The 8,963-nt window shown below is 35.5% G+C and overlaps 1 protein-coding gene across 1 annotated transcript in view; it reads right to left on the bottom strand.

Annotated features, from left to right (window-relative positions):
* LRP1B (LDL receptor related protein 1B) overlaps positions 1-8,963 on the bottom strand; it is a gene marked incomplete at its 5' end in the record, with an annotated part of 1,013,530 nt that overhangs the window by 456,404 nt on the left and 548,163 nt on the right. The gene's annotated exons all lie outside the window — the stretch shown is intronic.

Here is an 8,963-nt window from a genome sequence, read left to right as displayed (position 1 = left end):
GCATTCCTGTATATCTGATGCATACTTATATTTATTAATACCAACATTCCTTTTTATTATTTTTTTCAGGTTTTATTTAGTGTTCTTTCTGTCTTGGCACTCAACCAAACTTAAATTGTCAGCAGCCCTGAAGTTGCAAAGAATGGAACACTTTGGATCTTTGGAAAATCAAATGCTCCTAAAGATAAGAATTCATTCTGTTATCTTGAATATATTACTGGCTATTGTTTTTTATTTTTTAATTGGAGTATAATTGCTTTACAATGTTGTGTTAGTTTCTGCTGTACAATGCAGTGAATCAGCTATATGTATACCTATATCCCCCTCCCTCTTGGACCTCCCTCCCACGAACTCATCTAGGTCATCACAGAGCACTGAGCTGAGCTTCCTGTGCTTTATAGAATGTTCCCACTAGCTATTTTACGCATGGTAGTGTATATATGTCAATCCTAATCACCCAATTTGTCCCACCCTCCGTTTCCCCCCCTGTCCACATGTCCTTTCTCTATGTCTGTGTCTCTATTCCTGCCCTGCAAATATGTTCATCTGTACCATTTTTCTACATTCCACATACATGTGTTAATATACGATATTTGCTTTTCTCTTTCTGGCTTACTTCACTCTGTATGACAGACTCTAGGTCCATCCACATCACAAATGACCCAATTTTGCTCCTTTTTATGGCTGAGTAATATTCCATTGTATATATTTACCACATCTTCTTTATCCATTCATCCATCGTTGGACATTTAGGTTGTTTCCATGTCCTGGCTATTGTAAATAGTGCTGCAATGAAAATGGGGGTACATGGTTCCTTTTGAATTATGATGTTCTGAGGGTATATTCCCAGTAGTGGGATTGCTGGGTCATATGATAATTCTCTTTTTAGTTTTTTAAGGACCTCCATACTATTCTCCATAGTGGCTGTATCAATTTACATTCCCACCAACAGTGCAAAAGGGTTCCCTTTTCTCCACACCCTCTCCAGCATTTATTGTTTGTAGATTTTTTGATGATGGCCATTCTGACCTGTGTGAGGTGATACCTCATTGTAGTTTTGATTTGCATTTCTCTAATAACTAGTGATGTTGAGCAGCTTTTCATGTGCTTGTTGGCCATCTGTATGTCCTCATTGGAGAGATGTCTATTTAGGCCTTCCACCCATTTTTTTGATTGGATTGTTTGGTTTTTTTTTGATATTGAGCTCCATGAGTTGTTTATATATTTTGGAGTTTAATCCATGGTCTGTTGCTTCATTGGCAAATATATTCTCCCATTCTGAGGATTGTCTTTGCATCTTGTTTATGCTTTCCTTTGCTGTGCAAAAGGTTTTAAGTTTTATTAGGTCCTATTTGTTTATTTTTGTTTTTATGTTTATTGCTCTAGGAGGTGGGTCAAAATAGATCATGCTGTGGTTTATGTCAAAGAGTGTTTTTCCTGTGTTTTCCTCTGAGAGTTTTATAGTGTCTGGTCTTCCATTTAGGTCTTTATTCAATTTTGAATTTATCTTTGTGTATCATGTTAAAGAATGTTCTAATTTCATTCTTTTACATGTAGCTGTCTGGTTTTCCCAGTACCACTTATTGAAGAGGCTGTCTTTTCTCCATTGTATATTCTTGCTCCTTTGTCATAAATTAGTTGACCATATGTGCGTGGGTTTATCTCTGGGCTTTCTATCCTGTACCATTGATCTGCATTTGTGTTTTTGTGCCAGTACCACCCTGTCTTGATTCCTGTAGCTTTGTAGTATAGTTTGAAGTTGGGGAACCTGATTCTTCCAGCTCCGTTTTTCTTCCTCAAGATTGCTTTTACTCTTTGGGGTCTTTTGTGTTTCCATACAAATTGTAAAATTTTTTTGTTCTAATTCTGTGAAGAATGCCATTGGTAATTTGATAGGGATTGCATTGAATCTGTAGGTTGCTTTGGGTATTTTTTTCACAATATTGATTCTTCTAATCCAAGAAGAATCCATCTGTTCATGGTATATTTCTCCATCTTTTTATGTCATCTTAGCTTTCTTTCATCGGTGTTTTATCGTTTTTTGAGTACAGGTCTTTTGCCTCCTTAGTTAGGTTTATTCCTAGGTATTTTATTATTTTTGTTGTGATGGTAAATGGGATTGTTTCCTTAATTTCTCTTTCTGATCTTTTGTTGTTAGTGTATAGGAATGCAAAAGATTTCTGTGCATTAATTTTGTATCCTGCAAACTTACCAAATTCATTGATTAGTTCTAGTAGTTTTCTGATGGCATCTTTAGGATTTTTATGTATAGTATCATATCTGCAAACAGTGACAATTTTACTTCTTCTTTTCCAATTTGTATTCCTTTATTTCTTTTTCTTCTCTGATTGCCATGGCTAGGACTTCCAAAACTGTGTTGAATAATAGTGGTGAGAGTGGACATCCTTGTCTTGTTCCTGATCTTAGTGGAAATGCTTTCAGTTTTTCACCATTAAGAATGATGTTTGCTGTGAATTTGTCATATATGTCCTTTATTATGTTGAGGAAGATTCCCTCTATGCCCGTTTTCTGGAGAGTTTTTATCATAAATGGGTGTTGAATTTTGTCAAAAGCTTTTTCTACATCTATTGAGATGATCATATGGTTTTCATTCCTTAATTTGTTAACATGGTGTAGCACATTGATTGATTTGCATATACTGAAGAAACCTTGAATTCCTGGGACAAATCCCACTTGATCATGGTGTATGAGCCTTTTAATGTGTTGTTGGATTCTGTTTGCTAGTATTTTGTTGGGGAATTTTGCATCTGTTACAGTGATATTGGTCTGTAATTTTCTTTTTTTGTTGTATATTTATCTGGTTTTGGTATCAGGGTGATGGTAGCCTCATAGAACGAATTTGGGAGTGTTCCTCCCTCTGCAATTTTTTGGAAGAGCTTGAGAAGGATAGGTGTTAGCTCTTCTCTAAATGTGATAGAATTCGCCTGTGAAGCCATCTGGTCCTGGATTTTTGTTTGCTGGATTTTTTTTTTTTTTTTGGTATGTGGGCCTCTCACTGTTGTGGCCTCTCCCATTGCGGAGCACAGGCTCTGGACACGCAGGCTCAGCAGCCATGGCTCATGGGCCTAGCCGCTCCACGGCATGTGGGATCTTCCCGGACCAGGGCACGAACCTGTGTCCCCTGCATCGGCAGGCGGACTCTCAACCACTGCGCCACCAGGGAAGCCCTTGCTGGAATATTTTTAATTACAGTTTCAATTTCTTTACTTTGATAAGTCTGTTTATATTTTCTAATTCTTCCAGGTTTGTTTAGTCTTGGAAAATTGTACCTTTCCAAGAATTTGTGCATTTCTTTGAGGTTATCCATTTTATTGGCACATAGTTGCTTATAGTAGTCTCTTATAATCCTTTGTATTTGTACAGTGTCAGTTGTAATTTCTCCTTTTTCATTTCTAATTTTATTGGTTTGCGTTCTCTTTTTTTCTTGATGAGTCTGGCTAAAGGTTTATCAATTTTATCTTTTCAAAGAACCAAGTTTTAGTTTTATTGAATTTTGTTATTGTTTTCTTCATTTATAGATTCATTTATTTCTGCTCTGATCTTTATGATTTCTTTCCTTCTACTGACTTTGGGTTTTCTTTGTTCTTCTTTCTCTAATTGCTTCAGGTGTTAGGTTAAATTGTTTATTTGAGATTTTTCTTGTTTCTTGAGGTAACATTGAATTGCAATAAACTACCCTCTTAGAACTGCTTTTGCTGTGTCCCATAGGTTTTAGGTCATAGTGTTTTTGTTGTCATTTGTTTTTATGTATTTATTTATTTCCTCTTTGATTTCTCCAGTGATCTCCTGGTTGTTTTGTAGCACACTGTTTAGCCTCCATGTATTTGTGTTTTTTACATTTTTTTCCCTCTAATTGATATCTAATCTCATAGCCTTGTAGTCAGAAAAGGTGCTTGATATGATTTCAATTTTCTTAAATTTACTGAGGTTTGATTTGTGACCCAGGATGTGATCTATTTGGCAGAATGTTCCGTGTGCACTTGAGAAGAAAGTGTATTCTGCCACTTTCTTTATAAATATTAATTAAATCTATCTGGTCTGTTGTATCATTTAAAGCTTGGGTGTCCTTATTTATTTTTTATTTGGATGATCTGTCCATTGGTAAAAGTGGGGTGTTAAAGTCCCTACTATTACTGTGTCACTGTTGATTTCCCCTTTTATCGTTGTTAGCATTTGCCTTATGTATTGAGGTGCTTCTATTTTGGGTGCATAAATATTTATAATTGTTATATCTTCTTATTGGATTGATCCCTTGATCATTATGTAGTGTCCTTTCTTATCTCTTGTAACAGTCTTTATTTTAATGGCTATTTTATCTGACATGAGTATTGCTACTCCAGCTCTCTTTTGATTTCCATATACATAGAATATCTTTTTCCATTGCCTCACTTTCAGTCTGTATGTGCCCCTAGGTCTGAAGTGGGTTTCTTGTAGACAGCATATATATGGGTCTTGTTTTTGTATCCATTCAGCCAGTCTGTGTCTTTTAGTTGGGGCATTTAATCCATTTATGTTTAAGGTAATTATCAATATGTATGTTCCTATTACCATTTTCTTAATTATTTTAGGATTGTTTTTGTGGCTCTTTTTCCTCTCTTGTGTCTCCCGCCTAGAGAAGTTCCTTTAGCATTTGTAGTAGAGCTGACTTGGTGGTGCTGAATTCTCTTAGCTTTTGCTTGTCTGTAAAGCTTTTGATTTCTCTGTCGTATCTGAATGAGATCCTTGCTGGGTAATCTTGGTTGTAGGTTTTTTGCTTTCATCACTTTAAGTATATTCTGCCACTCCCTTCTGGCCTGCAGAGTTTCTGCTGAAAAATCAGCTGATAACCTTATGGGGATTCCCTTGTATGTTATATTTTGCTTTTCCCTTGTTGCTTTTAATGTTTTCTTAGTATTAATTTTTTGTTAGTTTGATTAATATGTGCTCAGCGTGTTCCTCCTTGGGTTTATTTCCTTTCCCATGTTAAGTAAGTTTTCAACTATAATCCCTTTGAATATTTTCTCAAACCCTTTCTTTTTCTCTTCTTCTTCTGAGACCCCTATAATTTGAATGTTGTTGTTTTTAGTGTTGTCCCAGAGGTCTCTGAGATTGTCTTCAATTCTTTTGATTATTTTTTCTTTATTCTGCTCCTCAGCAGTTATTTCCACCATTCTGTCTTCCAGTCTATTGTTTTTTTTCATTTCTTCCCTCACTTACTTTTGCTACTCACATTAACGTATTCTGCTATTATTGAATGAGTACCTTCTGTCACGTAATTCCAAGAAAAATCTCCTACAGTGTCCAGAAGATATATCAGTTGAGTGTATTAGCTCAATAAATACTGTTAAATAATTGAAGAGCTATCATTCTCTTCACCCACAGTTGTCCCTCTCCTTAGGGATGCTCTTCTTTCTTCATTTACACTATTTGAAAGTTTGAAGGGAGAAATCATATCAGTTCTTGGAAATCTTTGTATGCTACAGTGGTCATTTTGCAAACTGGCCAGATTAACTTATAATGATACAGCTTTAAAAAAACATGAGTCAGTTAAGGAAAATTAAGGCAAAAACTCAAAATAGTTTATGCTAGTTGAGTGCTTACTAAATACTAGGCACTATTCTTTTTTATTTGGTTATTTTATTTCAGCCACACCAAGTGGCTTGAAGGATCTCAGTTCCCTTACCAGGGATTGAACCCAGGCCATAGCAGTGAAAGCCTGGAATCCTAACCACTAGGCCACTAAGCAACATATGTTATTAACTCTTTGAATCTCATCAATCCTTGAGATTGCAACTAGCATTATATCTTTCTTTCTGAAAGAGGAAATGGAGGCAAGGAGAGGTGAATTATTTACCCAAAGATATAGCTTGTAAGTGTTGAACAGTGAATCTAGGTAGATATCCTGGTTCTAGAATCCCTGCTTCTAACCAGTATCCTATACTACCTCTCATACTTTCTCATAAAAGCTTAAGTTTCTACACTCCTTCCCCCTAATAATTACAACAGTCCAGCCGGGCAAGCATTATAAGTCAAAGAATTGCTTTTACTTTGCAAATGAAGCTTTAATTCAAGTCCTTTCACAACCTAATTATATGGCTGACACATAGCAAGTTCATAATAGTTAGCTATTTTTATTACCCACTAAGTGATGAGTTCTCTTTTAGGTTATAAAGGGTATAGAAAAGGGTATATGCAGTGAACTGTGCCTAGAAGAACTTGACATTTCTTTGAGGAGATCATATAGACAAGAATGAAACAAAAGAAAAGCATGTGGCAGTAATTAAGGGAGTGATAAGGATGTGTGAAGCACACATGACAAATCCTGAATGTTGTTTAAGAGGGAGATCACTCTGGCTTGCAGTTCTAGAAAAAACCCACATCTCTTAATGCTGTGGACGGATGTGAACTGAATGATAAAAATCCCACAAAGTCGAGACCAGTTGAACAGCCATAAAATCTCTTCCATTCTAGTTAAACATGAGTATGGAATTTTAGAAAAGAATATGTACATTCTTGAGACAAAAAGGTGTGCGTAGGTCTGGAAGAGAGGGTCAGTTTTACACAGTAGAGAGATTCTGGTGAGATGGAGCAACTAGATTGAGATCACACGACACCTGGAGAGGACAATAATAAATTACAATTTGAGATACAGTATTTTAGAGAGTAATTCAATGAAAGCATTGTTCATGATAGACAGAAACTTTAAAAAAATTATGGCAGGGAAAGGGAAAGTACAAAGAATATCAACAGTTATTCCGAATTGAAGGAATGAAAACATGGTCTCTAATGATGACAATGAATAGGGAAAGTACTTGATGAATAAATGGTTCAGGTGAAACAGGAGTAGAGGAAGTAAAAAATAGTAATAATAATAGTGAGTTTAGATTCTGACTGGGAATAAAAGTAATTATTTTAGTAACAATGAAAATAGGAAGCGTTCTGATTTTTAGGTGGGAAAACAACTTCGGTATGTTATGAGTTTACATTAATAATATAAAAAGGAAAATTTCAGTAAATGTCTAGAGATTTCACACTATTCCATTAGTGAGGAGATAAATTGGCAAATTTGGACTTGGGATAATAATAGTGAAGATCCCAGTATGAATCATCACAATGATTGAACTCTCTAAAAGGGAAAATATGGCCATCCATATTTTTCTGCAGGAACTGCACTTGTACAGTCAGAAACAAAATATAGGGAGGAAAATTTGATAGTATAGGAAAGTGATAGGAAAACATTAAATGACTCATCCCTTGGTTCAGGTTTGGAAAAACTGTGTGGTCAACAGAGAACTAATTGAATAATGAAGTAAGAAGTGTATGATAGTAATTATCATTCAGATAAAGGAAAAAGCATGCTAATAGATATGATAACATAGGCTTGATGCAATGTCATCAAAATGTGTCCAGAGAGGAGGGACACTAAGTTCAAGGACTTTAGATAGAAGTGCCAAAAAGTGAAGTGATCCAGGCTGTCATCAAGCTATAGAAGAAAGTGAAAATAGAGATCGAGAGTTGAGAAGTGTTACTGAAAATTGTCGGGAGATTGATAAGTGCACTAGAGAAACAATAAGAATGCTATCATCCAAGAAAGACTGCATGAGAGGGAAGGGAAAGAAAAAGGAAGACTACTAGTTTAAATTGTCTAAGGAGATGGAAAGGAAACTTGGTATGTAGTTGGAGGAGAGTATTGGCTTTTAGTTTTATCAGCATGTCAGTAAAATAGAACTGCATATTGAAAATTATACTTTGTAGAAATCTAAAACAAGTTAACGAGGTTTGCAAGAGCTGAAAATATTCATTTGAATATGGCATGAAGTATTACTGAGACTGCTATTCTGCAAGAGTGACAAAGCCACATACTATTTTATAGTAGGTGTTGCAAATAAGACTACTGAAAAATTCTGGAATACAATTTATCTTATGCCATTTTTAAAGCAGCATAATTAAAATCAAGGAAAAATCTGTACATCGATTTCTGTCTTAGGAAATTTATATTCACGTAATGGTTTGTTTTAGGATAACTTCTTTGGCCATTCTCTCTCTCTCTCTCTCTCTCTCCATTTCACCCTTTTGATTTTTTCCATCAGCCTTGGACACCACACCTTTGTCTTCCTACTAAGTGAACCCTTCCACGCGAACTTCTCCGATCTCCTAACCACTTGTGAGCTCTCTCTCTCCTCAGAGCCTCCCATAGCACTGTCCCTTGATTATATGTCTGTCCCTTCTCTCTCTCTCTCTCTCTCTCTCTCTCTCTCTCTCTCTCTCTCTCTCTCTCTCTCAGCACTTTTAACCAGATATGTGATACTGAAAAGCTTAGAACAGCAAGTTGAATATGTAAATGATACTTCTTGATTTCCAGTAAACTTGGTTTTTTAGGTTTATGATTTGAGAATAAACAAAGCACATCTCAGTGAGTATATGAAATTGAAACAAGTTGCCCTTTCAAATAATAACAGGCATCTTCACTCCTACAAATTATAACAATATTTCAAGAGGAACCTTGGATTTACTTGTGCCCTTGCCTATTTCTACAGGTGCTCTACTATTTTCTTAAGAATTTTGAATTCACCATACAGCCCCTCAAAGACCTATTTATAATGCATAGTACATTGATTTCATCTGCTGAACTCATGCCATAGATCTCTCAAAAGGAAAGGAAAGTTCTAATATGTATACTTTCTTTTATTACTTTTGATGAACAATGCCTCTTCTAACACTATAGCATAGATTTTTTTTTCTTTAGTTGCCATTTACAACTTCCTCATTCAAGTCAAAACTACAAAAAATTTTTTTCAGTCACATTGCTTACATAGAAATGAGGGGCAATTAAAGTGGCTTAATAGCAACTAATCACAAGAGACTTATGAGAAAAATTCAGCATTATTTGAGCTAAGTCTGAAAAAGTTTATACCCTTGAAGGTGACAGAATCAGTTCCGTGCCTTAAATCCACTAACCTTTC

The sequence above is a fragment of the Lipotes vexillifer genome, unplaced genomic scaffold, assembly GCF_000442215.2.
Source record: "Lipotes vexillifer unplaced genomic scaffold, Lipotes_vexillifer_v1.1 scaffold606, whole genome shotgun sequence".
In the NCBI taxonomy this organism is placed as follows: Eukaryota; Metazoa; Chordata; class Mammalia; order Artiodactyla; family Lipotidae; genus Lipotes; species Lipotes vexillifer.
Note: the sequence above shows the minus strand (reverse complement) of the source record. Positions and strands in the feature narration are given on the sequence as shown.